The following is a 19,920-nucleotide window of genomic DNA, read 5'->3' on the forward strand; positions in this document are numbered from 1 at the left end:
ACCTATGAATGAGTCAGCCTCGAAGCACAAGTGGGGTTCCTTTTCCTTGTTAAAACGCCTCTGTTTTTACAACTGATTTTGGATGTATATAAAGTTTAATGAATAGCTCCCCAAGCCCAATGTTTTCTCCCTCGAGTTTGGCTTCCTGACAATTCTGGAGCCAGCAAAGGGAGCAGTGTTAAAAGCAGAAGAGTGCAATCCAGGCGTGAAAGGCAGCCGCATGCAACAGAAAATGGAAATAGTTTTGCCGTGCAGCAGTGAGGCGATGCAATGTAGGGCAATACAAACTAGGCATTCACTGCTCAAATCCTGCTCAGGATTTTGTTGTGACAGATGAGAGGGTTATTAACTGGGAGACAGCATCCACTGTTTGGGGCAATGACCTTTGTGACACAGTTCTTGGCAAAAACTTGGGGTATTCTAACAACCATTAAATAACCCCAGTATAGGAGAATTTATCTTGACCTTTGCACTCAAGAAATACATTGTAATGAATGCAGCATATAGGCTGTAAATGGATCCACAGGGAGGTGTTGGTATTTGCATTTGCAGGGGAAAGAGACATTTGGAAAACATTTTAGCAAGAGCTTTTTCTAAGCCAGCACCCCTTCCGCTTCACTTATTCCCTCCAGGGTGGTTTGGGTCTTGTGTTATCCCAGAAAAGCTCTGAGCTGCAGCTATCCCCTGTTAATGTACCAAAAATGTAGATATAATAAAAATATTGAAAATGAATATGCCTAACCTTGGGCCAAAATCCTCTACAGGCCTGAGGAAACTGCAGGGCTTAACCCCTTGTAAATATCAATTCCTTTGTTTAGGGGAGGAGGTAAGGGAGAAAAGAGGATAGCCACTAATTTGCAACAGTTTGTGAAGTTCACCTCTCATTTCTCCTGAAATACCACGCACAATTTAGAACCACCACTAGTATAAGTTTTCTCAATGTCTCCATGTTCCATTGTTAGACCCTTAGTCAATTTGTTCTTCTCTTCTGAAGATTTAATGATAGCAACTTGTATTATGTGTTTAATATTGTTTGGTACCCCAGGCACCTTGGGGAGAGGGTCTATTATAAATAAAAAATTATCTGAAAGCTCATTTACCATTCAGGGAAGGTTCTGAATTCACGGCCCAGTGGTGGTATCCTCTACGAACAGAACAGATGCAGAAGCGAGGAGCAGCATCGCAAGTCAAGCCAAGACAGATCAACCTTGACCTAAAGGGGTTGCCTCAAGAGGATAATAGGAACATAAAAATAACCATACTGGATCAGACCTGTGATCCATCTAGTCCAGTATGCTGTGTTTGAGAGTGGCCAGCACCAGAAGCTTCAGAAGAAGGTGTAAGAAATCTTTCAGCAGGTAGATGTGGGATGCTCTGCCCCAGAAAAAAAATTGAGTTCCTAGTAATTAGAGTGTGTTTTACATCCTAAAACATGATATTTTATATTCCTTCAAAAACTGTAGCATTAAAACTGATAATTCTGAATAGCTGTGGTGGCCATACAGATGCCTAATTTCTTTAAGTATTTAAAGTTCTTGGCCTCAGTGATACCTTGTGCAATGAGTTCCATAGTCTCCTTATGCTCTGAATGAAAATATATTTCCTTTAATCAGTTTTTAATTTACCATCCTTCAAATCCACTCAATGTCCCCTAATTCTTATGTAATGAAAGTGAGAGAACTAACCCTACCACCCTACTTCCCCTCTGGGCTATATTTTTAATGCTTTTTTACCCTGTCTCCTATTTGTTTCTTTTCTAAACTAAAGAAATTCTTTTAATCTCTATTCACATGAAAGTTACTCCATTGAGTAACATCTGTGTAAAACTTGGTGGAACTGATAGAAGACTGAGTGTTTGTAAGCTGCTGGTCTGTCCCCCCAGTCCAGGAGGGATTAAACATCACATTCAAGGTCCATTAAGAGCCTTTCTTCAGGGCAACATTTATTGGTTACACCAACAATCTGTAACAACCCCCAAAATAAAAGTTCCGCATAAATCTCACAGCTACCCTTCCCCTGACCCAAGGGCTTCCTTGTCAGAGCCCCCCACATTACCAGGAATTCTTCCCCAATCCACTTATTGATTGTCTGTCTGGTTCTCCATACCACAGAGACCAACCTGAGTCTCCTGCAGGAGCCTGTTATAGCTCTCTAACCCACACTGGCCTAGTTGCTGGCTTTTATAATTACATGATCCCAAGCCAATCAGTCTTAGCTGGGAGGTAGTTGATTTCTCACAGGTGAAGCTGGGCTCAACTTTTTTTAAAGGGCCAGCCACTCTGTGACAGTCTTATCCAATGCTTGAGAGCAAGTAAAGGGAAGAGCCTACAGCACAACTCAGCTCTTGGGGCTTATTTCTCTACTCTAACCATGGGTTGATAGTGCTGCCTCTCTAGCAGTACAGCTGTGGTGTTTATAGCTTCCAAGGCCAGAAGGGACCATTTTGACCATCTAGTTTGACCTCCCATATAGCACAAGGCATAGAACTTCCTCAAAGTAATTCCTAGAGCGTATCTTTTAGAAAAACATCCAGTCTTGCATAAGTGCCAAATCCGTGGGTGCTCTGGGACTGGAGCACCTACAGGAAAAAAATAGTGGGTGCTCAGCCCCATCAGCAGCCTCACGAATATGTTCCTCCCCCTTCCTGCCCAGTGCCTCCCCCACCACCAGCGGCCCTGCCCATCAGCTTCTCCACCTCCCTCTTAGCACCTCCCACCCGCCACAATCAGCTGTTTAGCAGCGTGTGGGAGGGGCTGGGGGGGAGGTGGCGGAACAGGGGCAGGAAGAGGCAGGGCAGGGGTGGAGGTTTGAGGGAAGGGGTGGAGCGGGGGTCCAGCACCCCCAGAGAAATCTCAAAGTTGATGCCTCTGCATACTTCGTGTAACAATTGTCAGCGATGGAGAATCCGCCACAGCCCTCAGTAAATTGTTCCAATGAGTTATCACCTCACTGACAAAAATTTACATCTTATTTCTCATCGGAATTTGTCTAGCTTCAACTTCCACCCACTGGATCATGTTATACCTCTCTCTGCTAAATTGAAGAACCCATTATTAAATATTTGTTCCCCATGTACATACTTATAGACTGTAATCAAGTCACGCATTAACTTTCTCTTGGTTAAGCTAAATAGATTGAACTCTTTGAGTCTATCACTATATGGCATGCTTTCTAATCCTTTAATTATTCTTGTGGGTCTTCTCTGAACCCTCTTTATCAACATCCTTCTTGAATTGCGGGCATGAGAATTGGACACAGTATTCTGGCAGCAGTTGCACCAGGGCTAAATACAGAGGTAAAATACCCTTTTTACTCCTTCTTGAGATTCTCGTTTATGCATCCCAGGATCACATTAACTCTTTTATGCACCATAACTTGTAAATCTTTTTCAGAGTTAGTTTTCCAGGTTAGACACACCTCCACCCCAGTACTGTAAGTATGGCCTACATTTTTTGTTCCTGGATGTATACATTTACATCTAACTGTATTAAAATACATGTTTGCTTGCGCCCATTTTACCATAGATCCAGACTGCTCTGAACCAGTGATCTATCCTCTTCATTATGTACCACTCCCCCAATTTGTGTGTCATCTGCAAACTTTATCAGTGACAATTTTATGTTTTGTATGTTAACTAGAATGAGCCAAGAACTGATCCCTGCGGAACCCCACTGGAAAAACACCCACTTGATGATGATTCCCCATTGGCAATTTAATTTTGAGACCTATCAGTTAGCCAGATTTTGAATACATTTAGTGTGTTCCAGTTGTATCGTTCTAGTTTTTTAATCAAAGTGTTCTGCTGTACTAAGTCATATGCCTGACAGAAGTCTAAGTATATTATATTAACACTATTATCTTTATCAGCCAAACATATAATCTTATAAAAAATATCAAGTTAGTTTGATAGGATGTATGTTCTATAAACATAGGTTGATTTGCATTGATTACATTGCCTTCCTTTATTCCTTTAAAAATCAAGTTCCGTAGCAGCTGCTATATTATCTTGTCCAGGATTGATGTCAGGCTGACAGGCCTATAATCACCCGGGTTATCCCATTTACCCTTTTCAAAAATTGATATAACATTAGCTTTCTTCCAGTCTTCTGGAATTTCTCCAGTATTCCTACACTTATTGAAAATCAACATTAACTGTTCAGCAAGCTTCTCAGCCAACTCTTTTAAAACTCTTGGATGCTAGTTACCTGTTGATTTTAAAATGTCTAACCTTAGTGGCTGCTGTTTAACATCATCCAAAAATACTACTGGGATGGAAAGAGTGATCTCATCACCATATGTTGAGACTATATAATCTGTTTCTTCCCCAAATACAGAACAGAAATATTTATTGAACATTTCTGCCTTTTCTGCATCATTCTTGATAATTCTACCATTTCTATCTAATACCACTGTCAGAATTCTTTTTATTGCAAATATATTTTTAAAAACTCCTTAGTGTGCTTATCTCTGCTGGCCATAGATTTCTCCTTGTGTCCGTTGGCTTCCCTTATCAATTTTTTACAATTCCTAACTTCTGCTTTATTTATTTATTAGTGAGACAGGCAGGAGACTGGGGACCAAAAGCCCTGAGTTATAGTTCTGACTGTACTCCTATTTACTGTGTGTCATTGGACAAGTCACTTAATTTGTCTTGGCTTCAGTCTCCCTGTCCACACAAATTGGGATATCAATACTTAGCCCACCTTTGTAAAGTCCTTGGAGATTCTTGTAAGAAGGGAGCTCTCTTAGTGTTAGGTAATAGTGTGTTATTATATTTTGTCATCCAATATAACATAGACATTGTTTTTCAGTGTTGCATTATGCCAGGCCATGATATCTGGAAACAATAATGCCAAATAACTGATAAATTATATGCCCAGTGAGAAAATATTTAGATTATCATGGTCTCCTAATAATTCTGAAGATAACTCGCTTTAAAAATATAACTCATGTCCCCCCTTCTACTAAGTAAATTAATTTGGGGATGGTATCTGTTATAAAACTATTTCTAGGGTAGCTTCCAAGTAGCTTTATATCTTTGGGACATTATCCCATGGATCTACTCTGTCTGGAAACTAACCTGCGGAGAGATTCCCATCTGCAGTTTCCCTGTCTAGATCAGGCTCTGCAATTCTTTGTTCCACTACTTATAGTCTCCATGTGGAGACTTCTTCTTTGGTAGCTGTATCCCAATAGAACTTTTCCTCAAAGAAGGTGCAAAGTTTTCCCTGCATAACAGCTCTTTAAAAGTGTGCTATTGAGAGGAATTTCCCTGGGACATGTTTCCCTCCCACAACCCAATCTCAGAGTTCATTCCCATCCAGGGGTGTGAGGAAATTTATATTTTCCTACTTTGCCTTGGGGAAGTATACACCTTTCCTTTTCCTTAAGGGAGGAGGACCTTATTCATGAATTTTCTATCACTGCAGACTGAAAGCACCATGCATGTAGAAACTGGAATTTCTTATAGTATTTTGGATTTTAAAATATTAGGCAAAAAGGTGTATTGCTGCTTTATCAACAGAAAATCAAAGATTTTATTTGGGGGAAGGGAGGTAGAGGAGTTTCTTGTCCATTGAACATTTTCAGTTGTCTTAAGCTTGAGAAGTTTATTTTGCATCTGCTTTCATATTTGGGTACGGGGACTCTCTAAGGACATGATCCAGAAGACCACTGAAGTCAATGGGAGCCCCTTTTAAATGACATCAATGGGTTTTGGATAAGGTCACAAATCTTATGAATGATGAGAAGACAGTTTTGCAGATTCTCTTTTCAAGGTCAACCTGCTCTTTATCCCTTTGGAATATTCAGCAAGCAAACACAAACCAAGAACAGGAAGGATGATAACTTTTAAAGTGGCAAAATAAATACCTTCTTTTTTTGCCGACTTACAAGGTGTGGCATTGATCCTATCAGAAATCTCAAGCAATGATTAAGAGCATACACTGTGCTGCAGGAGGTGTTGAAAACTTGCATATTGAAAAGGGCAGTTCATTCCAGCAAAAATGAATAAATAAATCTAGGCCAAAATGTGCTAGTAAACACTGCCCACCTGTCCACAAGAGCCTAATTTTTAATACAGGATCATCATTGTTTATAGACCACATCAGATTTGACTTTTTTAAAAATAATTTGCCATATATTCCTAATATGCTAATTACCCACAAGGATGAAGACTGTGAAAAAAAGTTGTTGATCCACAGTTTACAAGAGAAACAGGTGATTCAAAGCCATGGAGACAAACAGCAGTTTTAAAACAAGGGGCCTGTATTTTATCCTCTGGTGAATGGGTGCATTTCTTGTCAAATCAGCTACTATGCATGTGTATACACATGTAGTAGAGGATCTGGCAAAGCATGTGACGATATATACTTGCGTACCATATCTGGAGTGAGAATCAAGCCTCAGGCTCCATTCTTCACTTGAACAATAAAAAGTGTGTTATTGAATAACTCCGTTCAAGATTTACAGCTGACTACAGAGCATAAAAAAGAAACAATATACAAAGTAATTTATGTACTGCAGCCAGTTAAATGAGGTAGAGAGAAGCAGGTCCAACATTTCACCAAACGGCTTTTTTTTGATGTTGCATAGAAATTGTAAAGAAAAAGGCTATTTGCTCAAGTGTCAGGAGATAGTCTTCACATATTTATTTAGCATGGATATACGAAGTACATTACATTACTATTCTATAAGACAAAACAAAACAAAGCAAAAAAGATATAATTCCTACTAAGGAGGAAGAAACCGACTTTTCCCCCCAAGAATTAGTGATCTTGGTCTCTGGGTCCTAGCCCCAGTGATGTAATAGCAATTTTAGAAGTGGATATTGTTGTACCATGTACTGAAACACTGGAGTTTTGCTCTGCTATGAGCCACTGATGGATCACTGCTTATATGATAGTTTGGGCACCACATCTATGTTAATAGATCCATGTTAATGAATCTTGGACAGTATCAGCATGGACAGATCAAACTACCTTGTCAAATAACAGAATCATCGTCTCATCTGAGGCGTGGTCAGTGACCTTTATTAATAAAAATAAAATAAACATAAAATAAATCTGTCAACGCAATGGACTATTAGCTGCTTGTACTTCTCCTCTCTCTACTAACTCTGCCATCAGCATATGGCACCATTCACAGCTGCTAAAAAGTGCTTTCACTACGTATTTCCATATCACTGTCAGCCCCCTATTAGCTGCAACTGGCCTTACATGACAAAACTTTCTCTCAAAAAGGCTTTATTTTTAATGTTGCTCCAAACTCTTAGTTTGTCTGTGTAAAATTACAAAAAGCAAAAGGTACTCTCTGCTTATTCTATATTAGATGTAATAGTTACACATTATCAACATCAGCTCACCAATAAGATGGCCATACTTTTTATAGTTATTAGTAATCAGTCGCAAGGTAATGGGGAATGAAAAAATATTGTTTTATTAGTAACAAAACTGCATAAGTGAACACAACAAATTTGTGCACAAAATTCAGAAGGGAAATACCTTTTATGCTTGTTCCATTTTTTTAATATTCAGGACAAACTATGAAACGCTACTACTAATTATAAATAACGATTTAATGGATCTTATCTAACTGTAAAATATACATAGTAGCTTGAACAGACTCAAATAGCCTCTCAGTCTACCCTTTCACCTTCTTCCAGTCTGTTCATACCAATTATCTCCTTTCAGGGAAGTTTGTTCATTGGTTTTGCACTTTGGTAATAGATTCTCTTATGCTATTTTCCTCAGGGATTGTGCAACCGGCTGTCCTTCCCTAGGTAGCACAGGTTCTTCCAGCATTAATTCCTTTCATCTGTATCACTGTCTTGGAGCTTGAGGCTAATTTCCAAAGGACTCAGAGTTAGGTAAACTTCTAAAAAATTCCCTTTTAGAATTTGCATGCTCAATTTCATGGTGACACTGAGGGATCTTTAGGTAGGATTCCCTGCACATAGCTAAAACTATACACTCTTATAATGCACAAACAATACCATGCTGAACCATAACAGCTGAATATATGAAATATATCCGTGACTGAAATCTGAATGCTAATATTTTTATTTTCTTTATTTTTAACATTTAAATTAATTTAGTTTTCATTCATAGATTTTTAATGCCAGAAAGGGCCATTGTGATAATTTAATTGGGCTGATCTCATGTATAACACAGACCATAGGACTTTACTATATTGATTTCTGTTTGAGCTGGAACATATCTTCTAGAGAAAAAATCCAATCTTGATTGTAAAATTTCCAGCAATAGAAAATTCATCACAACGCTTGATAAATTGTTCCAGTGGTTAATTACCTACACCGTTAACAATTTGTGCCTTATTTCTAGTCAACATATTTCTAGCTTCAGCGTCCAGCCATTGGATCATGTTATACCTTTGTCTACTAGACTGAAGAACCTCTGTTATCAATTTTATGTTCCTCTGTGTCGGTCACTGATCACTTATAAAACTGTGATCAAGTCACCCCTTAACCTTCTCTTTGTTAAACTAAGTAGATGGAGCTCCTTGAGTCTCCACTATACAATGTTTTCCAGTGCTTTAATCATTCTGTGGCTTTTCTCTGCACTCTCTGCAATTTATCAGCTTTCTTGTATTGTTGTCTGTGACCCTGAGAATACCACAACTCCAGAAGACAAGAGGCTCCCTGATATCTTAGATGGCTTGATCAGCTCAGTGCAACCCAACTCAAATATTGTCATAATCTGTATCTAAAAGGTGTCATATAAGGTATCATATGCAAACTGGTAACATGCTGGTCTTTAATATTATTGTGTGGTGTATGTATGTACGTTAAAGAAAGAATAATAAATATGTGCTGGAAATATGTTCTTCAAAGGTGCTTAAGTCACTCTGTCCTAGACAAAGAAATGTGGTTCCATGTGGCTCCAATGTAAATTGAGCAAGGAGAGACAATTAAACTACATTTAAATGCAAAGTAGACAAAGCCATCAAGTAAACCAGAACGGGAGTGACTTCTTAACAATCTCGACAGGCCATGGAAGCTGCAGCTCCAGGAAACCTTTCTGCCTTCAGAAGCAAGATCATAGAACTTTGGAAGATACCAGCAAGGACAGACCGCCATTTTGGCATCCTTTACTGGGCAGATATGAGAGGCCATAGCTCTTGTACATGGGAGAAGAGTGGAACCTTTCAACCAAAGGGGTTGAAAGTCTCTGGAAACCTAATATAGGTGAGAAACCTGCTTGAACAAAAGACTCTAGTTTAAGTTAAACTTTACTTCTAGAAATGTGTTTTTACTTTTGTTTGTTTGTAACCGTTTCTATCCCTATTGCTTCGACTTGGTATCACTTAAACTGTGTCCTTATGATAATAAACTTGTTTTACTATAAACCAACGCAGTCCTGTGATTGAAGGGAAGGGTGTGTTAGCCCCAGTTAAGTTAATAGGGTGCTGGGTATGACTCTTTAAAGGGGCAGCAAACTTGATAAGGTTTTGTGAGTTCTATAGTAAGAGGGGCTGAACACTGCACGAACACATTTCTGGGGAAAACTCAGGGGTGGAAGGGTTGTTGAGATCCCTCTACAAGGAGACACTGGGAGGTGGAAGCCTGGATGAGAGCTCCAGGCTTGCAGCTGGCTGTTGCTGTCAGGACTGTGAACTATAGCAGCATAGCATTCTGAGTACCCAGAGTTGCAAAGCAGGTGATGACTGAAACCCTTACTGGCCTGGGTGAAGCCCAATGTATCACATGATCACCAAGTGTGAACACTGTATTCCAGTAGCAGTTGTACTAGTGCTAAGTGCAGAAGTAACATAACCTCTCTGCTGCTTCTCAGTATTCCCCTGTTTATGCATCCCAGGATCCCATTAACCCTTTAGCTACAGCATCACACTCAGAGCTCATGTTCAGCTGACTACCTACCGTGACTCCCATGTCTTTTTCAGAGTCACTGCTTTCCAGGATAGAGTCCCCCAAACTGTTAGTAGGGCCTGCGTTCTTTGTTTGTAAGTAGACATGCATTTGGCCATATTAAAAAACACAATGTTTGCTGGCACCTAATTTACTAAGTGATCCAGATTACTCTGTGTCAGTGACCTATCCCCTTCATTAATTACCATTCCCCCAAACTGTGTCATCTGCAAACTGTATCAGAAACAATTTTACATTTTCTTCCAGATCGTTGATAAAAATGTTAAATAGCAAAGGGCCAAGGCAAAAGGCAATTCTAAGAACACAAGAACATACGAATGTCCATAACTGGGTCAAACCAATGGTCCCTTTAGCCCAGTATGCTGTCTTCTGATAGTGGCCAATACCAGATAATTCAGAAGGAATTAACAGAACAGGGCAATTATCAAGTTATCCATTCCCTGTTGTCAAGACCTAGCATCTGGCAGTTAGATGTTTAGGGACACAAAAAGCATGAGGTTGCATTCTTGACCATCTTGAAACTAATAGCCATTGATGGAGCAGTCCTCCATGAATTTACCTAATTCTTTTTTTAATCCAGTTATAATTTTGGCCTTCGCAACATCCCCTAGCAATGAGTTGCACAGGTTGACTGTGTGTTGTGCGAAGAAGCACTTTCTTTTGTTTGTTTTAAATCCGCCGCCTATTAACTTCATTTGACAACCCATGGTTTGTGAAAGGGTAAATAACACTTTATTCATTTTCTCCACACCATTCATGATTTTACAGACCTCTATCATATCTCCCCTCAGTTGCCTCTTTTTCAATATGAACAGTCCCAATCTTTTTAACCTCTCCTCATATGAAAGCTATTCCATACCCCTAATCATTTTTGTTGCCTTTCCTTTGTACCTTTTCCAATTATAATATATCTTTTTTGAGATGAGGCAACCAGAACTTCATGCAGTATTCAAGGGCATACCAGGGATTTTTATAGTGCCATTATGATATTTACTGTCTTATTATCTATCCCTTTCCTAATTGCTTGTAACATTCTGTTATCTTTGTGACTGCTGCTGCACATTGAACAGATGTTTTCAGAGAACTGTTCACAATGAATCCAAGATCTCTTTCTTCAGTGTAATAGCTAATTGAGACCCCATAATTTTGTATGTACAGTTGGGATTATGTTTTCCAATGTGCATTACTTTGCATTTATCAACATTGAATTTCATCTGCCATTTTGTTGCCCAGTCACCCAGTTTTGTGAGATCCCTTTGTAACTCTGCTCGATCTGCCTTGGAACTAACTATTTTAAGTAATTTAGTTTAATCTGCAAACTGTGCCACCGCACTTTTTACTCCTTTTTCCAGATCATTTATGAATGCATTGAACAGCACTAGTTCCAGTACAGATTCTTGGGGACCCTGCTATTTACTTCTCTCCACTGTGAAAACTGACCATTTATTCCTATCTTTTAACCAGGTGCTGATTCACGAGAAGACCTTCCCTCTTATCCCGTGACTGCTTACTTTGCTTAGGAGACATTGGTATGAAACCTTGTCAAAGGATTTCTGAAAGACTAAGTACACTGTATCCACATATTTGTTGACCCTCTCAAGGACTTCTAATAGATTAGTGAGGCATGATTTCCCTTTACAAAAAGCTGTGTTGGCTCTTCCCCAATATCCCTACACGACCCCACTAGAAACACATCTGCTCATTGAACAATTCCCAAGTTACAGTTACCCAGTTTTTAGCCAATTAATGTGCACCATGTTGACTTTTTATCATTTAGTTTCTTGATCAAAATGTCATGTGATATATGTAAATAAAGCCTAAGTATATATCAACACTATTACCTTTGTCCTTGATGTCACTTCTCTCTTGAAGTGTCTGTTGGCTGGGTATGGTGCTGCCCACATCAATTTTCTTGATGTTTTTACCGTCTAACACAGGGGTTCTCAAACTGGGGGTTGGGACCCCTCAGTGGGTCACAAGGTTATTACATGGGGGGTCATGACCTGTCAGTCTTCACCCCCAAACCCCACTTTTCCTCCAGCATTTCTAATAGTGTTAAATTAAAAAAAAGTGTTTTTAATTTATGGGGGAGGGGGGTGTCGCACTCAGAGGTTTGCTGTGTGAAAGGGATCACCAATACAAAAGTTTGAGAAACACGGGTCTAACATAATGTTATTGCTTTATGTCTGGGTTTCAAGGATGTTTATTTTGGTGTAACTGATTTTGAGTCCTGATTGGCTTGCTATTTTGCCGAGCTGTTCATCTTCGTTTGTAGCTTTCTGGGGGTCTTGCTCAATAGTGTGACATCATCAGGTTGCAGTGGGGGAGGTTTAGGTTGGATATTAGGAAAAACTTTTTCACTAGGAGGGTGGTGAAACACTGGAATGCGTTACCTAGGGAGGTGGTAGAATCTCCTTCCTTAGAAGTTTTTAAGGTCAGGCTTGACAAAGCCCTGGCTGGGATGATTTAATTGGGGATTGGTCCTGCTTTGAGCAGGGGGTTGGACTAGATGACCTCCTGAGGTCCCTTCCAACCCTGATATTCTATGATTCTATGATCAGCAAACTCTAGGTCCTCTAGGAATTTGCCATCTACCCATGCTATAACAGTGTTTGTGTTGTTTATATGCTTCTTCATTATCCGGTCTATGGTAATGCCTGACAACAGCAGAAATAGAATGCAGCCCTGTTTCATGCCAGTGTCCACAATGAACCACTCTGGTGTCTGGTTGTTCACCCTTAAGCACACTTTGCATCGATGTACATAGCCATAGCATGCACTAAACTCAACAATATATGGAAATCAAAGATATACATTACCAAAACAACTCAAATGTAATCTCAGTGCTAACATACATCTGTGAGAGCTGAAGAGCTATTAAAATGTTAGCTAAAAACTAGATGCCTTTGAAAATAAGTGTCTATGAAAGATTCTGAGCATTGGATGGAGAGACTTTATACCCAGCAAAGAGATCCGACTATCAGCTTGTTTCCACTAGTATCAGAACCAAGCGTTGGACATATTTGAGGTGTGTACTCTGGGTGCCAACACACAGACACCCACATGAAGCTGTCAAGTGGAAACCAACTGGTGTGAAGACAGAGGGCATCGAAGAGAGACTTTAGGAAGGACCCTTTGCAGGTAGGTAGGACGGGAACAGTTGATCTCAATACCACAGAGCAGATTGAAGCAGTAGGTAATGACAGAGAGGGATGGAGGAGACTGGTTTCCACCTTCTGTGCCAACATTGGCATAAGAAGGATGTAACAGTAATAATAATAATTAATTTCCTTTATCCACCAAATTTCTAACATCATCAAAAATGATATCAAGTTAGTTTGACAAGATCTGTTTTCCAGCTGACCCATGTTGATTGGCATTATATTGCCCTCTTTGGATACATCTACGCAGCAAATATAAAAGCCCACATCAGCAAGTATGAGTCCAGAACAACTGACTTGGGCTCATGGTAGAGGACTAGAAATAACCATGTAGATGTTCAGGCATGGGCTTGCTGTATTTCAGAGCCCAGGGTCCAGCCCGAATATCTACATGGCTATTTTTAGCCCCATACCATGGGCCCTATGAGCCTGAGTCAGTTGACCCAAGCTCTGAGACTTGCTGCCAAAGTGGCTGGAGTTGCTATGTAGATGTACCATTTGAGTCCTGTATCAGCAGTTTCATTATTTTTCCTAGGATTGATGTCAGGCTGACAGGCCTATAATTACCCAGGTTATCCCGTTTACCCTTTTAAAATATTGGCATAACATTAGCTTCTTTCCAGTCCTCTGGAACTTCCCCAGTGTTGCAAGAATTATTGAAAATCAACATTATCTGTCTGAAAGCACCTTGGCCAGCTCTTAGATACAAGTTACCTGAACCTGCTAATTTAAAAATGTCTAACTTCAGTGCTTTCTGTTTAATATTTTTCTCAGTCACTGTTAGAATGTAAAGTATTTAATTATCATATAATATGAATATATCCTCTGGCTTTTTCCCAAATAAAGAACAGAAATATTTATTGGACACCTCTGCCTTTTCTGCACTATGGATCATTTTACCATTTCTGTCTAGTAATTGACCAATACAATTTTTAGTGTTCCTTGTGTACTCAAAATCTCCTTCTTATTATCTTTAACTTTGCTGGCCACTCTGCTCTCCTTATGTCCTTTTGCTTTCTTTATCAATTTTCTACAGTGTTTTGCTTCTAATTTATATTCATTGCTATCAACTTCCCTTTCCCCGACCCAATATTTTAAAATTATTTTTATTGCTACTTTCACTTTCCCTCAAAGCTGTTTGTTTGTTTTTTAGATCAGAGTAGCCTTCTCTCTCAGTTGTGGCTTTCAAGGGATCTAATATAATGTTCTTGAACAATTCCTGATTATTATTCACATGTTTTTGTTTAAATTCTTTCTACTGGCTGATCTGGCTCATAGCTGTTTTCAGCTTTGTGAAATTGGCCCGTTTAAAGCACCAAGAATATATATTACTGGTTTGGACTCTATTCTGTTTGCACATAACAAATGTAATCAAGTTCTGATCATTTGCATCTAAGGAACCAGTAACTTTTAGTTTTGTGGTCAGTTCCTCTTTATCTGTCACGTACTAGTACTGGTTACAGAAGAACTCCAGCATATGTTGCTCAGTTTGAAGGTGTCAGAGGTTGTGAAAGGCTTTCAAAGGGTTAATCTGGAAAGTTATACTACATCCAGAAGCAGTCAGTGTTGACTGTCTGAACCACTTCCATTGTTATTTGGGACAAAACACCTTATATTAACCCCTGTAAGTACCTACCATCCTATGAGGCTATCGGCATTGTATCATGATGAATGGAACTGGAGTCAGAGGGCCTGTGACAGAGTGTTAGAGCAGGACCATGATCACTGACATTACTCCAGCATGAAGAAGGCTGTAGGCCCAGCTGGTGGCACTTTCTGTTAGGGGATTATGAGCACCTGGGTGGCAATTGTTGAAGTAATGATGTAATTGGGAGGCTATAAATAGGAGGAACAGGAAGCAAGGTGGGGAGCTCAGAAGGTAAGTAGTGTTGAGGAAGGAGGATGTGGAAAGCTGCTATTGCAAGAGGCTTATGTTACATTGTGTGTGGAAGTGCAGAGGAGTAGAAGATACACGTGGTGAAAGGAGAACAGCCTGGGTGTGTTTATGACCCAGAAAAGGTGACAGAAATGAGTCAGACAGAGTGGCATGTTGGATAGCTGAGAGAGTGCCCTGTGACCAGGCCAATGTTCCCTAGAGGCACAGGCACCTGCTTCCTCCTTGCCCTAGGGGTGCTCAACCCCTGCTCTACCCCAGGACCTTCCCCCAAGGCCCCACCCTGCTTCTTCCTTCCCAGTTCTGCCCCCTCCGCTGAGTGTCCTGTCTCTGCTCCTCCCCCTCCCCTCAGCACCCCCCCCCCCCAGCTGTGGAACAGCTTATCATGGGAGGTGCTGGGAGGAATTGATCAGTGGGACTGCTGGTGGGTGGGAGGCACTGGTGGGGGGAGCTGGCTGTCAGTGGGTGTTAAGCACCCACTAATTTTTTTCTGTGCATACTCCAGCCCAGGGCACCCATGGAGTTGGTGCCTATGTCTAGAGGGACTGTTGTTAATGGGTCACCAGTGGAACAAGGGATGTGAGGAGTTAGGCTGGAAGCAGCTTAGCCACATGGATGGAGAAGTTCACTTTTCAATTAAACCTGCATTCAGCATCCTTCTTTTTCAGAATGGAACATGGGGGCAGCATCTGAGCTTTGAATTCTCTGATGCTCAACAGTTCTGAGCCATGGACCTCAGTCTGAACCCCCCACCCTGAGCTCTGGATTTTGTAGACTCAAATCTAGCCCAGTGATATAGACCCAGAGGAAGGACTGTGAGCTGTACACAGACCTGGCCATGCAGGAGGGTGAGAACTGCAAGAAAGTAAAACTCTTATTTTATTGGGGAGCAAAGCAGAGAGATCTGCACTACTATGAAGCTCAACACTGCCTCAAGTCTCCCAGCAGTCCTAGGAGCCCTGGGGACCTATTGCTCCCTGAAGCTGAACAAAACTATGGTGTGACAGAGGTTTTTCACTGGAGACTCATCCAGAGCAACCAGAGACACTTATGACCCAGTAGAGACAACACCCAGCAAAAGCCTGCAGAGATCCTTGCAGACTGGAGAGACCGAGAACCATCTGAAGGCCAACTCTACAGGGAGAGAGAGATTTCACAGAGAGAGTTTGCCAGACTCCGACAGAGGTAGGTCACTTCCAGCGTGGTCTCCTGTTGACAAGATCACTCTCTCAAAGCTGATTCTCTGGTAAAGACTGAGACTCCCACTTGCTATGTGCTAGCAACCTGTAGGGGAGCTTTGAGTGTCAATTATTTATTTTTAATGTTAAAATGTTTATAAAATAGGGAGGCAATATCATGATCAATGGCACTGGAGTCAGAAGGCTCATGTTTGCTGGAGAGACTTACGGATAGGACACCACCAGAACAGGGAGTTAGGCTGGAAGCAACTCAGCTAGATGGACAGAGTCATGCACAGGGTTTAATACAGTTCCACTTCAACGCCATTTGACATCTGTCTCATTGCTAAAGTAACTAGCACTGGTGACTAGAGTCTTTAATTTCAATAGAACAGGGAGGCTTTCTTAATTAGGGGCCTGGGCTGAATTTGATCATCTGAGGCTTTCACCTGTAGGTTAGAACCCATTACCAGTGTGAACTTACAACTTCTGCCATTATAGCCCATCACTATGGACTGTTACTACACAGCAGTGAAATGGGTTTTTTATACTACTATGCACATCCCATCCATCTTCTAGTAATATACATGCCCTACTTTTGAAATAAAACATGAGAAGAGTTATTGCTTTTTTCTTCCACTCCAGCATCTGTGTTTTGGTAGCATGTACAGGGGTGTTTGTGGATTACAGCATACTGCATATATGGGCCACGTCTAGAAGCACTTTTTTTGCAGTGATGTGTTCATGCATCAGCAAAACAGGTTAAACTACCTGCTTGTGCTACCACCAGTTTATAGATTCCAAGGCCAGAAGATACCATTGTGATCATCTAGAATCATAGAATATTGGGGTTGGAAGGGACCTCAGGAGGTCATCTAGTCCAACCCCCTGCTCAAAGCTAATTTTTGCCCCAGATCCCTAAACAGCCTCCTCAAGGATTGAACTCACAACCCTGGCTTTAGCAGGCCAATGCTCAAACCACTGAGCTATCCCTCCCCCCTACTCTAGCCTGGCTATAACAGACAGCACCATGGGAGACTGCTTTATCATTGCTTTCCTTTTTTTCTCTTCTATTTCCCCTGATGTTCTCTTCATTTATTCATTGGAAAGAGTTTGTTAAAGGGTCTCCAAGAGAAGCCAAAAGAATGAGCAAGAGTGGAAGAGAGCTAAATATCACTGCAAGGTTTTATAAAATTTCAGGAATAGCTCTAGTTTCCTGGGTGCCTGCAGTGAGCCACAGGCCCTGCCTGCAATGTTACATGCATAGGAAAAGCAGGAGTACACTATAATGTATCATCTAAACTGGAACACTGTCTGTCTGAAGCGCAGTATAGCTGATCTATAATTTACATTCTTATTTTGACAGGCTGGCTTTCAGTTTTCAGTGGGTGTGCGAGGAAGTAACCGTGCACAAAACTTACATTACTAATACCATTGCCATATAAAACAAATGTTTGAATAGAAGGTTTATGATATGATTCAGTCCTCTTGCTAATTAATGTCTACAAGAATATTTTATGAATATATTAAAGATAAGACAAACTCTATTTCCCCACCATGGACATAAAAAGCTCCAAGTGCCATGGAACCAATGCAATTCCACTGTGGTAGATGCAAGAAACCTGCACAGAGGGCTTTTGGTCCTGTGTGCTGCTAAGTATTGCTTTGAAAGGACTCCTTCACTGTTGCAGAGGGGATCAGGTGGGGTTCCCAGATCCTTGTCAAGGTGAAAGGTGGGTGCAGCAGATGCAGGGGTTAAGAAGTCCTGAGCTGTAGTACATTCCTAGTAGCAAAGTGACTCACGCACAGCACCACTGGCTGATGGAAGATTTTCTTCCTATCCATCCCTACAGACTTTCTGAATCACATCTACAGCAGTTGTTTCACTCCTGTGGTTATGCGTCTGATCTCTAAATATTGACTTGCCCATAATTTTTTTAATAGCTCACCCATTAAGTCTTTTAAGTTGTTGAAAATTGTTACTTCAGTAGCAACATTTCATTCAGCTGTTGCCATAAGCTGAGGATTGCTAGACAATTAAAATGTGATTTCCAACACAATGTTCAGTGATAGTTTCCATGTTTCTAGCATTGAACAGCCTGTGAAATGATCGAGATACTGTAGTTTTATGACATTTTTAAATTCCATCTCTGACTGGAGACTTCAGGTCACAATAAGCATTTGTTTGCAAGTTAGTCGACAACTAAATACACAAGACCTTCCCTTCCCACCCCCACCTTAGGATCCTGGACAAGCCTGTGGTACTTTCATTGACTTGAGAAAATACAAAGCATTTTTAGATTGAAATGTAGAGAATGTACTTTTTTTTACTTGTATCTATTTTGAAGTTCACATATCTGATACTGCAGCAGGTGGCTTTTTGCACTTGGAGAAGAGGTTAGAGCTATAAGTTCAGGATCTTAAAATAACTTGTTTATTACAGGAACCCTTTCAGTTAACTTTAGAAATGGAGTGGTTTGAGGAAGTGAACGCAACTTTTTGGTCTGTCTCAAACAGACATTGCTAAAAGACTTTTGTCACCTAGTCCTCCATGCTGATCCCAGCTGACATTTACTTGCTATGTTGCCTTCTGTTCCTCAGTGTGCCCATCTGTAAGGTGTGGATAAGAATATCACAGAGGACAGTTGTCAGAATCGATGTTTTCGCAGTGCTATGAAGCTGAAAGAATATTGCTTTTTATTTATAGATGTAAGAAAATTGCAGGAAAAAATCATTACCATTGAACAAGCTGTACATAAATTAAACTAAAGAGCTTTTAATATCCTGCTGCAAGAATGATGCAACAGTCAGTAAGTGCTTGTCTACATGGTGGGATAATACAGACTATGGGGATGCGATTTCTAAAGTGCACTAGCATGCTGCAAACTAATTGATCCATGTGGATCCTGCTGGTGTTCACTGAAGGTTATCTGCTGAGTGCAGAATCTTTAGTGTGCACCAGCAGGGTCTAAATGGAGCAGTTAATGCACAGAATGTTAGTGCACTTTATGTGGACAGTGAGATTTCTAATCTGGATTACCCCACCATGTGGATAAGTCCTAGGAGTCTAGTTGAATGGCAGAGTATAACTCTGCTCCCTGAAGCTTGCCAGCATGACGCTGGCTGACTTCCGGAATATGGAGCCCCCAAGTATGATGTAATGCCACTTGTGGAGATTTCAACCCCAGCAAATGACACTGTAGGATACAACAAAAGATTGATCTTGGCAGTAAATGGATACCAGCTACTGTATAGCTCTGTATGTTGTAGCTACACCTTCAACTGAATGTGGAAGCCAATAGATACAAGCATGTACCAAGGGTTGTGTAGTGTAAAGGCTCATCCTATTAAAGAGATAAATCATTATATTTTGCAGTAGTTAAAGTTCTTGAGGCCCTTTTCAGAGAGTAGCCTGTAAGCAAGTAGAACTCCCAATCTGCTTCGAAATACTCTACACACTACAAACTCTCTCCACTTCCTGGGGTTTGGCTCTATTGAAATCGAAATTAACAGCAATTAAAATCAGCTCAGTTACTTCAATGGCTCCTACCTCAGGACTGCTCAGCCCACATCCTAGATCAGGGATCGACAACTTTTGGCACGTGGCCCATCAGGGAAAGCCACTGGCGGGCCAGGATGGTTTGTTTACCTTCAGTGTCTGCAGGTTCGGCCGATTGCAGCTCCCACTGACCGCGGTTCGCCGTTCCATGCCAATGGGGGCTGTGGGAAGTGGTGGCCAGCCCATCCCTCAGCCCCTGCCACCTCCCGCAGCCCCCATTG

At 40.8% G+C, this 19,920-nt stretch overlaps 1 long non-coding RNA gene across 1 annotated transcript; it reads left to right on the forward strand.

Annotated features, from left to right (window-relative positions):
* The first annotated feature begins 14,936 nt into the window (after window positions 1–14,936).
* LOC122465295 lies at window positions 14,937–16,763 on the forward strand. Its single transcript, XR_006290028.1, has 2 exons — window positions 14,937–15,087; window positions 15,631–16,763. It is a non-coding gene; the product is annotated as an uncharacterized LOC122465295 (long non-coding RNA).
* Window positions 16,764–19,920: the final 3,157 nt, after the last annotated feature.

Source organism: Chelonia mydas, chromosome 3 (genome assembly GCF_015237465.2).
Source record: "Chelonia mydas isolate rCheMyd1 chromosome 3, rCheMyd1.pri.v2, whole genome shotgun sequence".
Classification (NCBI taxonomy): Eukaryota; Metazoa; Chordata; order Testudines; family Cheloniidae; genus Chelonia; species Chelonia mydas.